Source organism: Chrysemys picta, chromosome 1 (genome assembly GCF_011386835.1).
Source record: "Chrysemys picta bellii isolate R12L10 chromosome 1, ASM1138683v2, whole genome shotgun sequence".
Classification (NCBI taxonomy): Eukaryota; Metazoa; Chordata; order Testudines; family Emydidae; genus Chrysemys; species Chrysemys picta.
The window spans coordinates 331,035,190-331,055,424 of record NC_088791.1 but is presented as its reverse complement, the minus strand read 5'-3'; positions in this window follow the sequence as shown (position 1 = coordinate 331,055,424).

Below are 20,235 nucleotides of genomic sequence, written 5' to 3'. Positions count from 1 at the left end.
TCCCTCTTCTTAAAATCGATGAGCATTCAGCCCTGGCTTTGGTACAACATAAAAAACCCTGTTACGACTCAGCTATTATTACATCCTTACATGCAGTGTCTAGGACTTCAAAAGCACAACGACAAGATGTAATTTACATAAAGTTAAGTCCTTCCTACTTCTGGTAATAATACTTAGCATTTACATAACACTTTTCATCTTCAAAGTGCTTTATAAACATTAACCAACTAATCCTCTCACTGGCTTGTAAGGTGGGTAAATAAGTATTATCCCTCCTCTGGAAAATGGGGAAATTGAGCCAGGAAGGTTAAGGATTGAAGTTACCCTGAAGCTAGTGTTTTTGTATAGATGGTTCATCGTGTCACTAACTATTGGTTTTCTTACTGGTATTTATGTTTTTCACTTGGTCTATTTATCTGATAGACTTGTTGAGTTGTTCCTGCCACGGCCAGCTGCTGTTGCTCCGCTTGTGATAAACAGAAGTTCTTCAAAATCAATATTCAGGAAAATCCCACTTCCAGGGTATCCAATCTGAGTGCCGTTCACCCTGCTCTTTTCATTACTATACGGCGGCTCCCAAGACTGTGTCTCTTGTGTTTATGGCGAGTGATTTGTATTCTCAGGGATTGAAGCATATTTTATTAGGGGGAATGGACTCACTAGCCTTCTGTGTTCTGTTTAAACCCTTGAGCAGCTGCATTTCTGATTCTCCTAGCATCTATGAATTACTGTACAACATATAATATGAAATAGATAGCCACCAGGATAGCTTCCAGTTTGGTTTTCCATTATTCCTCATATGTAAGCAACAGCCATGTAACTCCCCTTCTACTAGCTTTTCCTCCTCTGTGTATAAATTCTAATGAGCAGTGTGAAAAATATTAGCTCCATTCATTAGCTTAAATGAAGTATGGTCAGTATAAGAAGAGATATGAGCAAGCTATTTGGGACAAAAACACTGTTCAATGGGCAAAAGTGTTCAATGGGCAAAAGTCTTCCCTCCATGACACAAAATAATACAAGGTTTATTAAAGAAAATTGTTAAAGATGCAAAAATCAAAGTTTCCATACTAAAAACTAATTTCCCCATGCTAATTTCCCCCTACTATTACTCACCCCTTCTTGTCAACTGTTTGAAATGGGTCACCCTGATTACCACTACAAAAATGATTTTCCCTCCTGTTGATAATAGCTCACTTCCAGTTTAATTGAATCGTCTCGTTAGCACTGACACCCCCTCCCCCGCCACTTGGTAAGACAACTCCCATCTTTTCATGTACTGTGTATGTATATTCTGCCTACTGTATTTTTCCACTTCATGCATCTGATGAAGTGGGTTTTAGCCCACGAAAGATTATGCCCAAATAAATATGTTAGTCTCTAAAGTGCCACGAATAAAACACAAGAGTGAGTTCAGAGGCCTTCACTCTTTTAGAAAGTGTTACAAAGTCTTGTGAAAAACAGACAAATTCTTCCCTATGTGCAGCTTTCATTTTGTTCCAATGGAAAATGCACAGAATGGGGTATCTGAAAGCAGAATTTGCCCTTAAATGTTTTATTCCTAAAACTGGACACTATTTACCTCATGGATGACTACATTTTGAACCAAATTCATTCCATGCTATCCAGAAAATGAACTGGTGTATTATTTATGTAAAGAATATATTTTTTGTTAGCTATTCAATAAAGAATCTAAGCTAATTTATTAACTTGCCATACCGTGCATATTTAGTTAGCAGAGATGAGTTTGTTTTTGTGAAGTACATTTGGGGATGTAGAAAGTAAAGCAAGGAACATAGTTCCTTTCACTTCCACTGACACTGAGAAATCAGTTAGCTCCAGAGCTGCTTCCTAGGTTTGGACACATTGGTCAAGATTTTCCAAAAGTGACTGGTGATTTTGGACAATCTCAAGGAGACTGAATGTTAAGTGTTGGTCACTGGCCCTCTAAGAATCAGGCCCCTCTAAGGTGTCTCAAGTTGAGTCCCCTAAAGTCACTTTTGAAATTGTGGCCATTGCAGGTAACAGGTAAGTCGAGTTCTGGAGGCACCATTGATGATCACAGTGCATTTGAGACTCTTGTTGATAAAGGCTTTTGATGTGGCTAAATTGGGGATTCCTTCTGCACGAGGCAGCCTTTTGATGTAGACAGCAGCTTCTTAAATCCTGTTCCTTTCGGTGGTTTACTGATGTTTTCTGATGACTAGTTCCACTTGCAAGTGCCTTGCTACTCTTGTCACACACGCTGTATTCCTCGCACCATCCTCAAGAATCTTTGCAGAAATCCCCCAAAGGAAGCTGTGGTGTGTCAGTCTCTCCTTTCTGCATTGTTGTTCCACCTCGGGGGATGCAACCACAGCAAACAAACGTGACAGGGCTCCTCACAAAGGGCTCAAATCTGCAGGGTGCTGAACTTCGGGGGATTTGGGTACATTTGGCACTTAGTGGAAGGTGCTCAGGGCCATACAGAAACAGGCCTTGAGTAAGCCCACAGCAACTCTGAATAGCTCAAGTGTGTCAATATGAAGAAAATAGTTCAGTTAAAGACATAGGCTGAAATCCTGACCCTAGTGAGGTAAATGGGAGTTTTGCCATTTACTTGAATAGGAGGAGGGTTTCATCCATTGGGTCTGGTTCTAGAAACCTTATTCACATTGATTTGTACATACTAGACAAGGAGTCCCTCTGAGTTCAATGAGATTACTCAGATAAGTATCAGGTTGCAAAATCATGTCAAAACTGATGAGGGGGAAAATATTCAAAAGCACCTAAGTGACTGAGGAGGCTACGTCCCATTTTGAAAAGTGTTTAGAATGTAGGCGCCTAAGTCCCATTGACTTTCAATGATACTTAGGTTCCAAAGTGCCTGCATCACTTCTGAAAATGGGACTTAAGAGGCTCAAGTCACTTATGCCCAGATCCTCAAAGGTACTTAGGTGTTGCCATACCTAACACATGTTGCTGCCTACCAGAATTTCCAGCCCCGAGCTAGGTGTCCAGGCTCCTCATACAGTGCATGGGGAGTTAGGTGCCTAAGAAAGGAATACTCAGAAGCCAGCAAGCCAGCCAGGAGTGAGCTGGGAGGAAGAGAGGGTGCCTAAGAGGTGCCTAAGGACATGTTTACACTACGGGCGCTACAGCGGCACAGCTATGATGCTGTAGCTATGCCACTCTAGCACCGTAGTGTAAGTGCTTCCAACTGGGATGGAGGGGATTTTGCCATGGCTGCAGGAACTGCACCTCCCCAGCGACAAAAGCTAGGTCGATGGAAGCATTCTTCCACTGACCAAGACGCATCTACCGCGGGGGCGAGGTTGGCATAGCTATGGTGCTTGGAGTGTGGATTTTTTGGGTTGACCTAACTTAGACCAGACCTCTGTGGCTGACCTGGTGCACCTGACTGACAGGCCAGAGATAGGTGTCTCCCTCTGCTCAGGATCCGCAGCCATGAATCCACTGCTGGAGTTAGGTGCCTAAGCCAGGTCAGCCGTGTAGGTAGCTCATGTCCTAGAAGCTGAAATCGTTTCTCTTTCTGTTTCTCGCTCACACTCACGACCTGTCTCATACTCGCCCTAGGTTTTTGTTTGTCCCCATCTGTCTTTTTCCCAGGTGCTGTGCTGCTCCTCCACCTGTTGGTGGCTCGCATCTGTCTCTCTTGCAGTGGGGGCTGACAAAGATCAGGTCTTAGGTGTGATCGGAGCATGTCTAATGGGTCAGGTCCCACTGGCAAGCCAGGTGTCCCCTTTATAGTTTGAGATTCCCACTTCAGGGTCTCAGGGCTTTGGTTTGAGCTAGGATCTGCTCAGTAGTTATGGGGTAGCACCAGAGCTTGGGTGCTTAGAAAGGTAGGTGTCTAGAGAAGGTAGGTACCTACTGGGCAAGGTGGAAGCTGCATGGTGTGCTGAAAATGTTACTAATCCCTAAATGGCGGAGTTAAGTACCTAATTACCTTTGAAGATCTGGACCTTAGGAACTTTTTGTTTTTGTTTTTTTTTGCTAGAGCGTGTTTCTGAAGCGGTAACCAACACACAGGGTAAGCAGCACCTGGCTTCTGCAGAGTCGATGTGCTTCCCACAATCTGTTTATTTCTCCTTGTGCAAGTCACCAGGGCTCGGGCAGTTTTTCATACCAAGGAAAGAGATACCCTGCACCCATCTAATAGACTCTCTGATGCTGACTTCACTCTCCCTACGACGGCTGCTGCTGCCATATTCCAATGCCAGCCTGAATTGGTAGAGAGCAAGTCCTCCCCTCCCCGTTGTCACAAAGGTGGTGCCCCACCCATGCAGGGAAGCGGGACTGAGCAGGGCTCTCATGGAAGGCAGGGAACCAGATTTAGGGACAGGGGTTCATGCAGAAGGAAATTTAGCAGAAGAAAACTCTGGTGTTGTCACAGCAGGAAATAGCAATGATGAGGGAGAATGGGAAGAGGGAATTGGGAAGGGAGCAAGAGTGAAAGGGAATAGGGAAAGAGAGGAGGGTGGGCAGGAGAGGGACTGAGGGTAAATTCACCTCTGTGCAGAGGGCCAGCACAAGGCATATGCACCACTTACGTCTCATTTAGCCCCCTATTTTGAGGACTGCATGGGGAATTTCAGTGGTTGATACACCTTTGTGCTGGGCCTCTGCCCAGGATGAATCTTGCCCTCAGAGCAGTGATTGTGTGAATCGATTGTGTTCAGGGGAAAGGGAAGGAATGAAGGAGGAGAAAAGGGGTGAGAGTGGAGGAAGGGAGGAAGAAAGTGTATTAATGGGGAAGGGGGCTCAGAACATCACTTTTGCCCTCATCCAGCCTGCTGTCTGACATGCAGAAACGTTGATCAGAGGGAATACTGGCTAAGGCAATCTGTAGCCTGGTGCATCCTCATTCAGGGTTTATAATAGCTGGGGCCAGTACTCCCAGTGGAGGCCAGTGCATGTAGATACACCACTCCTCACTGGAAGCTCCCTCAGACCTACTCAAAGCAAGCAGGATCATGTTGACTACATAAGTCTTAATATTGCTGCACACTATGGAGAGCCTCCTTTAGCTCAGATCCTAGGAGTCTTTGTCTTTCGAGCACAAGAGCCTGAGATTCTAAAGGTAAAAAAAAAGTTGTCAGGATTTTTTTACACATCCCAAAGCAGCAAAAAGCACCCATCATTGGCATTTTACCTATTCTACTCCCTGCTATTATTTTACTTTAACTTTCCCATTTTTTCCAATAGCTTTTTTATTGCTTTCTCGCCTTCTGTTTACAATCTGTCTCCTGCTCCAGAACTCTCATCCCTCCTGCTTCAGAAACGTAGAGCCCCGGCCACTTTAGCTAATGGAGAATCTCAATTGTGTGTCAGTAGTGTAGTGTATATGGCACACAATTCAGCAGTTCTCATTACATTCAGGAGAGGGCAGTAGCACACATGCAACAGCATGCAACAGCAATAAAAAAAGATGACTTCTGAATGTAAGAGGCAAATTTCAGTGTATGGGTTTGTTGCTTACAAGGGTGATGTGCAAATACAGGAAGTGAGATGTAAAAGGGAAGCAAGGCTGCCTAGTGGATAGCGCCCTGGACTATTACTCAGGGGACTTGAGTTCTATTCCCAGCTCTGCTGCTGCCGGTTGAGTGACCTTGTCAAGTCATTTCACCACTCTGTCCCTCAGTTTCCCTATCTGTAAAATGGGGATAATGATACTTATGTCCCTTGGTAAAGTGCTTTGAGATTTGCTCATGAAAAGCACTATATAAGTGTGATTCTATGCTATTTGCTTGCTGAGCTGTTTCCATTTGCTTACACTTATATTGAATAAATGTCTTAGAGGAAAAAATATCCTGGCTGAAATCACATTTTGTAGTCTCTGAAGAGCCTCCTGAGGACTCCGAGGTGTCGCTGTTCTTTGTCTGTAGCACTGTTTGTGGATTTCCCTAGTGGATGTTATACTGAAATTTTGACTGAACAAATAAAAGGAAGTTTAGTGTAGATCAGCCACGATCTATGGCTTTATTAGCGTGCATTATTCCTTGAGCTCTGGGTTCCACCCACACTAACTGACAGAGCACAAACAAGGCTTTGGAGGTGAAAGTGATAGTACAGATGTGAAACACCAGATGGGGATAGTAAGATGTGAGATAACATGTGGCCACAGATGAAATGATACATCACCATTGACCCAGGGAAATGCATGCAGCAGTGACATGGAGAAGTATTCCTGCAGAAAAATGTTGGATTACTTACATCATATAGCCATTATGTGTTATCACATTTAACAGTGAAAATACAACACACGAAAGAAAGAGCTGCTCTTTGAAATAGTAGTTGCCATCCTCAATAAAAGAGTAATTCAACAGCTGGTTACAGACACACTGTTCTGTCAGGGGAAAGAGGATCTTCAGACAACTAGATGTGGGGGACATTTTTAAAAGCACCGGAGGGTATGTCTGCAAAGCAGCTGAGAGTTATAATTCCATTTGTGCCTAGGACCTCACATGGGGTTGCACTTGGGCGGCAGCTAGCCCAAACCACCACCCATGCCACCATGGCCACACTGCTATTTTTAGCAAGAGCATGTACATTTACCCAAGCTGGGAATTATACTTCTCATCTACTGTACTGTGGACATACCCTAAGAAACCTTAAGTGACTGAGAAGCCCAAGTCCAACTTTCAAAAGGGACTTAGGCACTTAGGAACCTACATCCCACTGACTTTCAATAAGGCTTAGGCTCCTAAGTCACTTAGGCATCTTTGAAAATGTTACTCGTGATTTACTGCAGATTTATTTTTATCTAATACTTTTATAGATCTGTATCCTATAGGCATCTGAGGGCCATAGAATAAGACTGATACAAACCATTAAAATCTACATACTGTATCGATGAACTCAAGTACACAGCAATCTCAAGCAAAGCACCCGGCACAGGGACAAATACAATAGCACCTATGAAAGTCGCTTACCAGAGAAAAGGGGTCAGTCGCAGTAAAAATGTGACAGGAGTTACAAATCCCCAGCAGTCCAGGAGGGGGAGCACAAAAGCAATCAGGGATGAGCTTGAGACTTATGTTATGCTGGAAAGGCAGCCAGTTGAACCTAGTCCCAGAGAAAATTCTGCATCTGGCGCCAGGACTCAGCTGCCCCAGTCCAGTCCAGTCATAACTACACCTACAGACCTAGAGTAAATCTGCTGTGAACAATCACAGTTACTGGGAAGGGGTCTAGGGAAAAGGGTACTCAGGTATTTAAGGCCTAGCTATATCACGCTTAATATACTAATCCCAAGATGTTGAATTCTATTCTGTGGTGTACCAGCCACCAGTGTAAACAGAGCTAGATAAGTTAGACAACGGAAACAGTGACTACCATCAGCTTCAGTAGGTGTAGATGGCATGGAGTAAAAATTGAAGAAGTGTCTATCTGTAAAAGGGATAACTCACCCTGGAGCACCTTTTTGTGGCTGGGTGTGGCGTAGCAATTCTCTCCCCATCTGGTGCCCCTGCCAATGGCAACTCTGGTCCTCCAGTGGTCTGCTGCTTCCTGCGAGTTGGCCCTCTGGCCAGGTCACAATTTCAGTCCACCCCTTGCAGGGTAACAAGAAATCCAACAAACCAAGTGTCCAAGCCCTTGTATCAGGTCTTCGGCCCCAACTCTGGGCCATGTGGTCCTCACTCCCTTTTCTCAGGTCTCTTAAATGCCCTCGTCCCCTTCTCTGGTCTCACACCACCATACCAATGGCTGATAGGGAACCCTAGGCCCTCCCACTACACAGGGTTCCAGACATGGGATCCTATAACCAGCACCCCCAGGGAAAAGTAAAAGTTGGCTCCTATCTGTAGGTCAATCTACTCTATTCACCTAAACCATGTCTAACAATCTACTTGTGCTACCTGGGCATGCAGTGTCTCTATTCTAAGTGCCACTGTAAATGTAGATGTAGCCAGTGACGCTCAAAATAAAGGTTAATTGGGTGGAGATATACCTCTCTCATAGAGAGCTGGAAGGGACCCTGACAGGTCATGGAGTCCAGCCTGCTGCTTTCACTAGTAGGACCAAGTACTGATTTTGCTCTAGATCTCTAGGTGGCCCCCTCAAGGACTGAGCTCACAACCCTGGGTTTATTAGGCCAATGCTCAAACCACTGAGCTATCCCTCCTCCCTGTAGCAGCAAAACCCTACATTATTTCTATAGAAGAGTTCCACCCACTTGCATTGAGCAGCCAAGTGATCAGATAGATGTCATCACAATTTATGTGATTTTTATTCCACTAATACAAAATTTTAAAAGGGGACAGCTTTTGAAAGTCCCACCCTCACCATCAGACCATGGGAAAGAGCTGGTTGCTATAAATGGCAAAGAACGTGTTTCGATTCTCTGTCTCCAAGGCAAAGGCGATTAGCACGTTGACAGTTATGCTCCATCCAAGGCTGGACTTCACTAGGTGTCTGAACATTGCCTAGCACAAGGGCCCCCGATCTCATCTGGGGACTTTAGGTGCAACAATAATACGAATAACATTAGACACTGGGTCAGATTCTTAGCTGGTATAAAGCAGTTTAGCTCCATTGACTTCAATAGACCTAAGCCAATAAACATCAACTGAGAATCTGATCTAGTGTCCGTCTCTAAAAATACAGCCTTTGGATAAAAGCAAAGAATGTCAACCAAGCAACATTCCTTCCAATATTTCTCCAGTGAAGAGTCTCCATCTAAACAGTCCTTTTTCTTCTTTGTTTGTTTCTCTCTATTTCCTTGGATGCCGTTTAGTGAATAGCAGCGTAATGTCCTTCCTTTGCACCGGACTTACTGCAGAGTTATCCCCCGCTGCACCTTGGAAGCCAAACTGCTTCTGTAGCACTTGTTCCAGTCTTAAAGAACTGTTTTGAAAAGGGAGAAAAGAAAAGTCTCCATGAATGCTAAGGAGCTTTTGTGGTTCACCACGCACCCACTCTACTGAAACATGGCCCATTAATGCAGTATGGCAGATGCAATTTCAAAGGATGCCCCAGTTCATAAAGCAATCTTTGTCTGTCAATAATAACTTCACAGATGTTGAAAAAAAAATCAGTTGCATAACATGATACAATGCATGAGTGCATTTAAATCTCCCTGAAAACCATCTGACATTTAACAATGACTCTAAAGAGCAGACAGCTTCTTAGGTGAATAGTCTTGAGCATGATACAAATCAAGGCCAGTGCAGAATTTGTTAAACGTTTGATTTCTTCTGTTTACACATGCAAGCCAGGTCGAGCTGAAAAATTTGAACCAAGAAGCAGAGAAGTATTTACTATGCCAGGACTTAATTACTGAACGCTGCCTTGTGCTTGCGTGGAGATTGAGTGATTGATTAGACTTGTGAAATGGGCATACTGATTTCTGAGTGCATCTACAAAATAAAATACAATACATGGCTTAGTGTGCCATTTCCCCAGAGACAGACAGCGCAACAAATGCTAACTGGTGTTGGGGGAAGAGAGATACAGCCAACAGCTGCAAGTCACAAAGAAAACTTCTTTAGCACTTCAGCTGGGATGCTCTGCCAGCTTTAAAGGGGCAGCTGTAGAAAAGCATGCTGGGAAAAACAGTTCCCATCAAGGGGCACCAGGCATTCAGTGAAGAAAGAGCTGGGTGTCAATCGCTGTATGAACACAAGAAATAGCTAAGGAACAGGCAGGGACTCAGATAGCTGGGATCAATTCCTTGCTCTACCAGACTTCTTATGTGATCATGGGCAAGTCACTTAGTCTCTTTGTGCTTCATCTCCCCATCTATAAAATGGGGTTAATAATATATCCCTGCTTCATGGGGATATTGTGAAGATAATGTTTGTAAAGTGCTGTCAATGAGTTGATTCACTGCTAGCATGCCCCCTTGTGGCCGTGTGTTGAATAGCAGGCTCTCCCCATCTGGTGCCCTTGCCAACAGCCACTCCAGCCCTGCAGTGGTCTGTCTCTTCTCATGACTCAAGGCTCTGGTCAGGTCACATATGGTCCCTCCCCTTTGATGTAAACCAAGACTCGCACGTCCATAGCTCCGCAACTGCACACCGGATCTTCAGTCTGAGAACAGAAGTGTTTTCTAGCCCTTATCTCCAGGTCCTCCATGCTATCTTTGTCAGTGGGCCAGTTCGGGAACCCAGGCCCTCCCTCTACTCTGGGGTCTGGCCAACATAGCCTGTAATCCCTGGGCCACTTCCTACCACATCCTGCCTCTGTTTCTTTCCACGAACTCCTTCCTGCATATCCCCAAAGGAAAAACCCATAGACCCAGGCACAAAGTACATGTAAGAGACCCTTGCCAATGCCATGCCTACCTGCCAATAAGGCGGCTCTGGTATCTAGCAATGTCTGGTCATCTTCCAGCCCCGAGCCAGGCCTTCCTTCAGGTAGTCCTGGCCTCAGCCAGGTCTTTTTCTCAAGGGGTTAGCACAAAAAATCCTCTCCTTTTCCTGCTGAACTGGACTCCCACCTTTTAATGCCTCCCTCCAGGCTTGCAGGTGAGGTAGGGCAGGGCTAATTGAGCACCCAGGTTCCTATTAACCCTTCCCAGCTAGTGCGAGGTTTGTACACAAGTGCTCCCATACTGTGGGAACGGGGGTCATACATGTAGACAGACTGTTGTAGCGCACAGATTCAGTATCAAAGGACTCTACCAACAGCCTTAATAAAATCCTCACCCAATGCTGGGTTTGTGCTGAAGGTCCAGGGCAGCTCCAAGGTTTATAAAAGATAAGTCAGAATCCCAGAAGAAGTGCCAACATACAGTCAGATGTTTCTTTTCCATTTTTCTGATAGAAGTGTTAAAAAAATGTATAGACAGACATTTCCCCTCTGCATGATTTTTTTTCAGCTGAAAACCCTTTCTGGTTTTCGTTTGCTCTTTAAGATGTCATTCTGTAGGCCCCTGGAATTAGACATCCTCCTTTCCCTTTACTTTCCCTTTGCTGCTGCCTTCAAATGATGCCGTGGAGATTGTCCCCCAGGAGCGGCGCCAGGGTTTTTGGTGCCCTAGGCGGGGGTCCTTCCGTGCTCCCGGTCGTCGTCGTCAATTCTGCGGCGCGGGAGGGGGAGAGTCCTTCCGCGCTCCGGTCTTTGGGGCACTTCGGCGGCAGGTCCCGGAGCGAGTGAAGGACCCGCCGCAGAATTGCCACCGGAGACCCAGAGCGCGGAAGGACGCCCCCCCCCAAATCCTGGCATCCTAGGCGACCGCCCTAGGTCACCTAAATGGAAGCGCTGGCCCTGTTGTCCCCTATTCATTGGAGGCCACAGATGAACACCAGCCCTCTGTGTTTTACATCAATTAGCTTGAGTAAGGTGAGTAAGGCTGGACCAGGCTCTAATCCGCAGGCACAGCCGGGATGCAGCAGCGGGGTCAATCAAAATTGTATTATTGGGCATATAATACCAATCCTAGATAAGAACTCTTAATTTGTTTTGTGTGAGCATCCCAAGTCTAATCAGGATCGGGGGTCCATTGTGCTAGGTGCTGTACAAACATGTTGTGTTTTTAACAAAGCTGACCATTAGCGGGAAGCACATCAGTGCCTAGAAAAACAGCCGGGTGTACTTTTAATGCCACTGACATGCACTTCAAGATTTAAGTAAGAGCATTTGGAAATACAAAAGCCTCAAATCTTTTGGGAAAAGATTTTTTTATTGAGGACTTTTGAGGTTGTGCACATTGTATGGCACGAGAATTCCCTGGCCAGGTTGCTGGTATCATGGGAAGATAAGATATGGGAAAGCAAAGGCTCTGGAATACAGGATTTGGTATAGTGGATTGGAATACTGGGCCACAGAATCAAGGCAAATAAAGAAGTGCAAATAAAGGAGATAGCTAAAATCCATGTAAAACCTTAGTAGAGACAAGGCACAGGTAGGTTTTAGCTCGATGAAACTAATGAAGGTCAACTATATACCACTTAGCTTGGGTTGACCTCGACTAGCTACATGGAACTAAAAAACTATCCGTTCTTTGTCTCCACTAGGAATTTATTTGGCATTAGCCTTTTTTTTTGCAGTGGAAAAACAGCCAAGGACATCAGAGTGGAGAAAGACCTGCTAGGGCATCTGAGTCATCTTCCTGTCAATACAGAATTATTCCCTACTTCATTCTATTGAGCACTTTGTCTAGTCCACTCTTGAATTACTCGACTGATGGGTCAGCTTCTACTTCGTATTGGCAAGCTCATGGCTAGGAAATGTTTTCATTGTTCTGCTTCATCCCATCATGTACTAGTAACAATTTTTTCCCCTTCCTTGGGACTGGTTTACCCATCATGCTCCATCCACACAGATTACCTTTGATATTAAAAATCGGCAATTCTGTTTACTTGAGGAGAACAAAGGCAATATATTTGTGATGGGATCATCACCTGGGGCCTGTAAAACATGTCAGGTAGTCGTTGGTTACCTGGGCAAGAGCCCTCCCAGGGAAATAATTTGAACCTCTTTTCCCTCGTTATTCCATCATGCTTATTACATGCGCTAAGATTATCATAAGTAATCCTTTTCTGTTCAAATCCGTAGGACTTCATCCTCAGGGATTCAGCTGTATTTCTCTTATAGGACAAGGTTTAATATAAAAGTACTAGTCAAAGCACAAATATAATGAGTCCCTGAAAATGCCAAACCCCAGCATTATAGACACTATCACTATGGCTTGAATCTTGGAGAGCTTATCCTTGTCAGTCAAATACAAATTGACAGTTAACAAAGAGAAATATTCTGAGTAAAAAACAACACATCATGAAAACCTGAAATTATATTTGACCTATTAAGTGGCCTTTCTTTTGATGACTGGGTAGGGTGGGGAGACCGACCCGAGGGGGGACCGACCAGAGTGGTGTGGGGGAACAAACCACTTCCACCCAAACCTATTTCTTTGTGTAGAAAACACATTCCCTCTGTCACATGCCATGAAGCAAACTGACACTCTGCTGAAATGTAACATCAGAGGGCATTGATCTGCTTTCCGAGGCGGTAGTAAAGGAAGACAAGGGAGCAAACAAAATGGGCAATTCAAATAGTTTTCCTGCTGACTAAATAGTAAAAATGAATAAATAATGAAGTAAAGCAAACCAGTCACTTCTAGCGCCTGCACAAAGAACATCTTTAGCACACATCCAGCCGTGGGGGAAAATGCAGCAATGCGATCAAGGCCTGTCAGCCCTTGGCCTTGGTTGACAAGGCCGTACCAAGCCATTCTCAAGAATACAGTTGTATATAGCACTAATTGCAGTTAGATTTTTTATTACCACCCGACAGGCTTTAGGAATGGCCAATATGGGCCAAACCCTGCTGGCTTTCCTCACATAAGACTGGTGAAGCCATTTCATAAGTGAGAAGAACAGACTTTAGCTAAGTTACTGGCCTGACTATCTAGCTTAGGTACGTATACAGCCCCTATTACTACAGTACCTGAGCACCTCACAATTTGTGATGTATTTCTCAGAGTAACACCGAGGCGTGCACAGGAATTTAAATTTGACCGCTTTTGGAGGGGGAACATTAATGTTAGTGTCCTATATATTAAACCATATCAACACAGACACATACATTAGATGCATAGAACTAAAGAGCAGTACATTCACCATTTCAACAAAAATCCATGCGCCGTGGCGCCATCTGAATAAATGTAGCCACAAGTATTTGGCTGCGGGAGGGTCACAGAGCTCGTCTGATCCTGGGGCCATGGCGGGGAGAGAGAGCTCCTCCGCACACTGGGCTGGAAAAGTTCTGTGCCCTGCTGCAGCCCCGGGGAAGGAGGAGCTCTCGCCCCTTGCCACGTCACCAGGGCAGGAGGAGCTGACAGCTCCTACTGTAGCCCCAGGGCCAGAGAAGGTCCATGTCCCTGCAGATTACTGGGGAGACCCATGCCCCTGAGTCTCCCCCCCCACTTGTGCATGCCTCTGGAGTAACACCTCCGTGAGGTACGAACGTATGGTATTCCCATTTTACGGATAGGGAAAAGCGTCAGAAAGGCTAAGCATTTTGCTCAAGGTCACATAGGAAGTCTGTGGCAGAGCCAGGAATTGAACCCAGATCCTAAATTACTGCCCTGCTCACTGCATGATCTACCTGAGAGCCTTCACCTAACCCACAAGGAAAAACAGAGGAAGGTATTCAAATGTTACTAGACCACTGTGAAAATCAGTGGGCTTTTGTTTGCAGAGGGACACAAAGGAATATTCTCTCTGGTTTTGATCCATGAGGGGCTGAACCCACTACCCCAAACCACCACCAAATTTCTCTTTGCTTTTCATATTTGAATGAACCCTGAAACTCAAAACAATACCTGATGAGAACTGCTGGCTTGCCCCTGGCTTTGCATTGAAACTCCATGTAAACCCATGCACACTGAATGACTTTGATGCAACCCCATAATGTCCATGTGGTATTCAAAACTGGGCCCCAGGTTTGCTCAAAAGGTTTCTGACCCTTAATGCTCTCAATCTCAGGTTCAAGTCTGTTAGCCTGAAATCAGGGGAGTGCCACATGATTCCTGGTTTATTTGTATATGTAATAGACAGCATCATAGTTATCTCTGGAGCTCCAAGGTCCAGTTCCCAGTGACAAGAGCACAAACCTTTACAGTTTGAGTTAGAGGGTAGCTGCAGCAACCTCATATCCTGTGTGGACCAGGCACCATGGGGATGATGGACACACTCTGAGCAGTGGGCTGTGTTGTCATTTCCCAAAGCCTTAATTATAATGCACGAGCCCCAGTGCGGATATACATGGTATTATACTGTGCATGCTCTGGAGGGTGCAAAGCCCCTGTGCCACTGCTGCCAAATCATACTTGGGTCCTGAGTCAGCCAAAAAGTTAAGCACATTTTTAAGACGTGTGCTTACTGACTTGGTGGCTTGGGGCATTTCACTGTATATAAAGTAACCAATGTCAAAGCTGAAAAAGCTGAACCATATTGAGAGGCTACTTACCTATAAATGAAATTTGCCATGTGCCACCAAAGCACGTGTCAAAACTGCCCTTGACTTTAATGTTAAGGATCAAGACCTTAAACATAGAATGTCAGGGTTGGAAGGGACCTCAGGAGGTCATCTAGTCCAACCCCCTGCTCAAAGCAGGGCCAATCTCCAGACAGTTTTTTACCCCAGTTCTCTAAATGGCCCCGTCAAGGATTGAACTCACAACCCTGAGTTTAGCAGGCCAATGCTCAAACCACTCAGTCTATTTAATTCACAGCACCTTCCTCCAGCTGAAAAAGCCAGATTTTAATTGATGAGTGGTGTGTATCATGCAAAATTTCCCCATGTCACCAAGCTTTTGTGACATCTGTATAAACTTTTAAAATGAAACCAAATGTAATTTAAAAAGTTCTAGGGAACCTCTGTTTCTTATTCATTAAAAGCCCAATCCTGCATCATGACACCAAAGGAGGATTTTGCCATGGACTTCAATGGCAGCAAGCTCAAGTCTTAATTCAAGGAGATATATATATTGGAGTCAGCTAGGACAGTGATTCTCAGCCTTTTCCATACTGTGCCCCCCGCCTCTGATGCTGCCCCCCGCCCTAGCTCAGCCAGCTGGGATCCCTCTCCCATTTAGCAACATAGGAAAGGCAGAATCGTTGCGATTCCTGGCTGCTGCTATCTGTTGTTGTGCTCCCCAGCTTTGCTTAACCCTCAGGTGGAGTAATACATGGGAGTCACAAGCATTTTTTAGGGAAGGGCCCACGGGAGATGGGCTTCTTTGAGTCTGAATCCATTTGCTGTGTGAATCCATTATGTGTGGGCGTTTGCAACCCCTCACTGAAAAGATAACAGCCACCCCCTTCCACCACACAGCCACCAAGATTAAGGAGTAAGAGAGGAATGCACGTCCTTGCAGGCATCTCCTCTGCAATGCTAACAACAGTCTTCATACACACTCAGGACGCAAATCGAAAGGGTTCAAGTGTGGGGGTTTGGCAATGCAATTACTGGCAATATTACAGGCAATGGAGAGGGGCGCTGAATTCCACAGGAGAGTTGCTCCTTCCATATTCTCAGCAGTACCACTCTTTGACAGCTCTAATTGCATTGTGTGGGAAGCTGACTAAACCAAATAGGACTACAGGAGGGAGTTTGATTTTAGTTGTGTTGCAGCTTTTGGAACTATATATATCTATATTTAAGCCTGTGCAAGGAAATGCTTCTATCTGGGCAAAGAGTGCTTGTCACCAGCACATATGAAAAAAGAACATGATCTATTTATAGTGCCTCCCAGCTATATGAGCAGTTAACACAAAAACCTGGATCTGAATGTGTTTATACAGGAGATGGGTTAAAACATGGTCCCTGGTGCCTCCACTCTAGAGTTTCCACACAGTACCGAGTAGCACAGGGGTGATGACGAAGAGTGGTTGGAAATTTTCTGCGAAAACTGTTTTTTTCAACAGCAAATTGGGTTTTCGATTAAACAAGACTTTGAAAAAAAAAGTCTGATTTCTGTGGAAAATGTTGATATTTTTGTCAAAAAAGCTGAATGTTTGAAAACTGAAATATTTCTATTCTGAAATACTTCTGCAGTGCCTCATGGGAGTTCCCTTTCGGTTGCCTTCTGCTCCTATTTGCCTGTGTATGCTGGGGTCCCCGGCCGCACTACGTCTCTCATGGTGTACCGCCTTCCCTTATGAGGAGGGCAGACTGTGGTGCATCGTGGAAGATGTAGTCCAACCAGGAAGCCTGGCCTAAAGAGGAGAATGGGAGCATGAGGCACCAGGGCAATATTTCAGAAATGAAATATTTCAATTCGTGGCCAAAATATTTTGAGTTTAGATTTTTCACCCAAAACTTTTTCCATGGACAATCCCCTCCCCATTCCCCCTTCCCCACATTTTTTGCTCTACTGATGACACTAGACCAGTGGTGGGCAACCTGCAACCCGCAGGCGGCCCATCAGGGTAATCTGATTGTGGGCCGTGAGACATTTCACTGACGTTTGACCATCCACCGGCATGGCCCCTCACAGCTCCCAGTGGCCGCTGTTCTCTGTTCCTGACCAATGGGAGCTGTGGGAAGTGGCGACAAGCACATCCGTGCAACCCGCCGCTTCCCGCAGCTACCATTGTCTGGGAACAGTGAACCATGGCCACTGGGAGCTGTGGTGGGCCATGCCCCCAGATGGTCAATGTCAGCAAAATGTCTCGCGGCCCACAGTCAGATTACCTTGATGGGCCGCAGGTTGCCCACCACTGGTCTAACTATTGTTTAACCAGTTCAGGCTGCTCACTACTAGGTAAATTTCTAGAAGAAGAATCTTCATGAGTGTCTTCTTACCAACAAAGTAGGGACATTTGCGATTTTTGCCAGTGGGCTTTGAGGGTGGCTTAAAATGAATGAGAGCAGGTGCAAAGGCTGTTTAACCTCTCTTCAAATTGACTTTGATCTAAAGTAACTTAAATTTACTTTGAATTAAAGTTATATTATTTACTTGTTCACATGTCCTTCCGTGAAGTGCCAGGCATTTAATTCCTCTCAACGTATCACGAAATTAAACTGGAGCCTTTGGTTTTATAAATAGCGTATGCGGATTTGTCTTTTCTTCCTCTGCCAATCTGGTGTTGTGAGTGTTAATGGGGACTGTTGGGCTTTTCTGAAGAGAGAGCAGGTTGAGTGTAAGCATTTTCAGAGCTGGGAGCTAAACTGAACTCTTAGGAGAATCATTTGGACTGATGATGAGACAAAGACAGCAGACATTACGGAAGGTAGTAGTCCTTGACTTAAAGTGCTGTGAAACTCAATTTTGCATCTACCAGAACAAGGAATTCTAAGTAAGACAAATAGTTAATTCAGGAGTGGCAATAACTGTAGCCATGAACTATATTGTCAGGAGGGCGTAAGCATTAAATAATTGCAGAGCTTGGCATTACCCATTTGTAGTCATGGAACGTAAATGCTATGTTGCATTTATTGTGCCCATTAGATGAATCTATATATTTTTATGTTGTAACTGCACATGTGAATTAAAATGTTCACTGAAGGTCTCTATTAAAAATGTCACTAAGGAAAATAAATTGTGAAAAATAATTTTGAAATGCATAGTGCTGGCTTGCTTCGGTCTTCACACACATGCAAGAGAGAACTGAAGAAAAAAATTGTCTTGTTTAATGGGAGCATAACACCTGCCTAGGTATACATGCTCCTATGAGCTACTACAGTAAACAGATTCTGGGCTAAATCTGCCCCATTAATTCAGTGGCAAAACTCCCGCTGACTTCATTGGAAGCAGGATTTGATCCTCCATTTTTTCACTTTAAACTGAAAACAACCAAGAAAACAGCACCAACTGCAGTTTTTGAAGCACTGGCAAGGTTTCTTTAAAGAGGTTCTCTGTGAAATTCACTTCCTGTTCCTAGTGTTCACTGTCAACAACAGCCTGTATCATTTTCTGTTCATTCCTTTTGTAGTTATTAAGTTGAATAGTATTAGTGTGATAGGCCCTTTTTTGTGAAGGTTATAAACAAGGTGAGAGGACCGGGTGAAAATGGTAAATGAGGCTTTTAAAAAACAGTTTACGTGAACTTTTAACTTTTATGTTTATTTCTGTAAATGACCAATTTCTGCTCAAGTTTACTCAGCCACAATTCAAATAAACAATTCAAATAAACTTTTAAGGCAACAGTCATGGCAAAAAAATGGTCAGCATTGAAAATGAGCCAACATAGAAGCTGAAAAACAAAATACCTAACCATAAAACAGCAAGTCTTGTGTCAAATTCCATGACTGTCTGTTTCCATATTTGTTTTCTAGGCGGGTTTGCCTCTGGAGCTCCTGTTGGGTTCATCTGAACTCTCTCGACCAGATTCTAGTCTGACACACAAGTACAAGTGCAGAATAACACAGATGACCAGTGAGTTCAGTGGTAATATTCTGAATTTACACTGCTCCTCCATTTCTTCCTTGTCCAGGATAATGTTGTTGATGTTTTGCTCTGTTCCCCTATCTGCACTTTCCTTCTAGGAGTGCGATAACAAGGACTTATGGGTCTGTTTTCAAGACAATTGCTAATGGTGCAATATGAATAATCAGATAATGAAATGCCCCTGTCTGCCACTGTGTGGTCGATTTGTCTGCCCGGGATAGTAAAAGGATAACAAAGGGATTGGAAACCCACTATCTCATGTGCTCTCATCAGCAGATACCCAAAGGATAAAAAAAAAAATACTACCTATTCATACAATCCATTGCAGCAGAGTTTGAATTTTCTACACAACCTTACGTGCTTTGTTTATTTTTGCTTTGGAGCTTAATGTGCCTTAAAGGTACTACAGCTAATTTTGCTCATTAGTAAGAAGTACGTGCACCATTTGACTAAATTCAAGCTTTACATTTAGTAAAGAACTGACAGAGAGCTCAGAGCATTGATTTCTATGAGTATTTATAATAGAATGTGGCTCCCTCGTAGCCATGTTCCGTTCTGGTCCTGTGGAGGCTCAGTATAGACTGGGGAATTCTAATTCATTGAAGCTACATGTGTATTAACTGGGTTGCCACTGTGCTTTCCCCCCCATGTGAACAGATGCTTTTTTCCATTTGAATTGCAGCACAGCCATGATGCATAGTATCTTGTAACAAAGTGAAGTCATAATTCCAACTGCCTCACAGTGCTCGTTTGAAGGCAGTGGGAGTGATTTGTAAGTAACCTTGGCACAAACCAAGATACTCCATCAGTCTGTTTTAAGATGGAGGTTGGTGGCGCCTGCCATTTGGCCCAAAAGCTTTTCAACAGATGGTACTCACATATGGGTGAGGTTTGACACCGTTAAAAATCTTTATCAAGCTGTACGAAGCCAGATATGTCAGGCTGATCTGCTGAAAGAAGTCCTTTCATTTTAAACATTGCTGCTCTAACTTGTGGGCAACATTTTATGTGGAATTGCATAATTATCCAGTGCCGCTTTAGCCAATCTATAGCAGTGAAAATATGTAAGCCAACAGAGCAAAGTACTCTAGGAGGAAATGCAGTCAGTTTACACTGAACACAATCCTTGACAGATTTCTCTCTGGGTTTCCATATGGCTATGGCTGGAAATCAGTCTCCTCTAGGGTAGTTAATGAGCTCCCTTCTGCTGTTGACAGCTCCTCCATCTGCATTCTGCTTGATCTCAGTGCAGCCTTCAATGCTATTGACTATTCCATTTTCATGTGAGCCTCCAGAGTAGCGCGGGCATCTCTGGCAGCCTCCTTTCATGGTTCCACTCTTATATAACAGACCATTCCTTAGGTCTGGGAATAGCTTTTCCTTTCCACCTC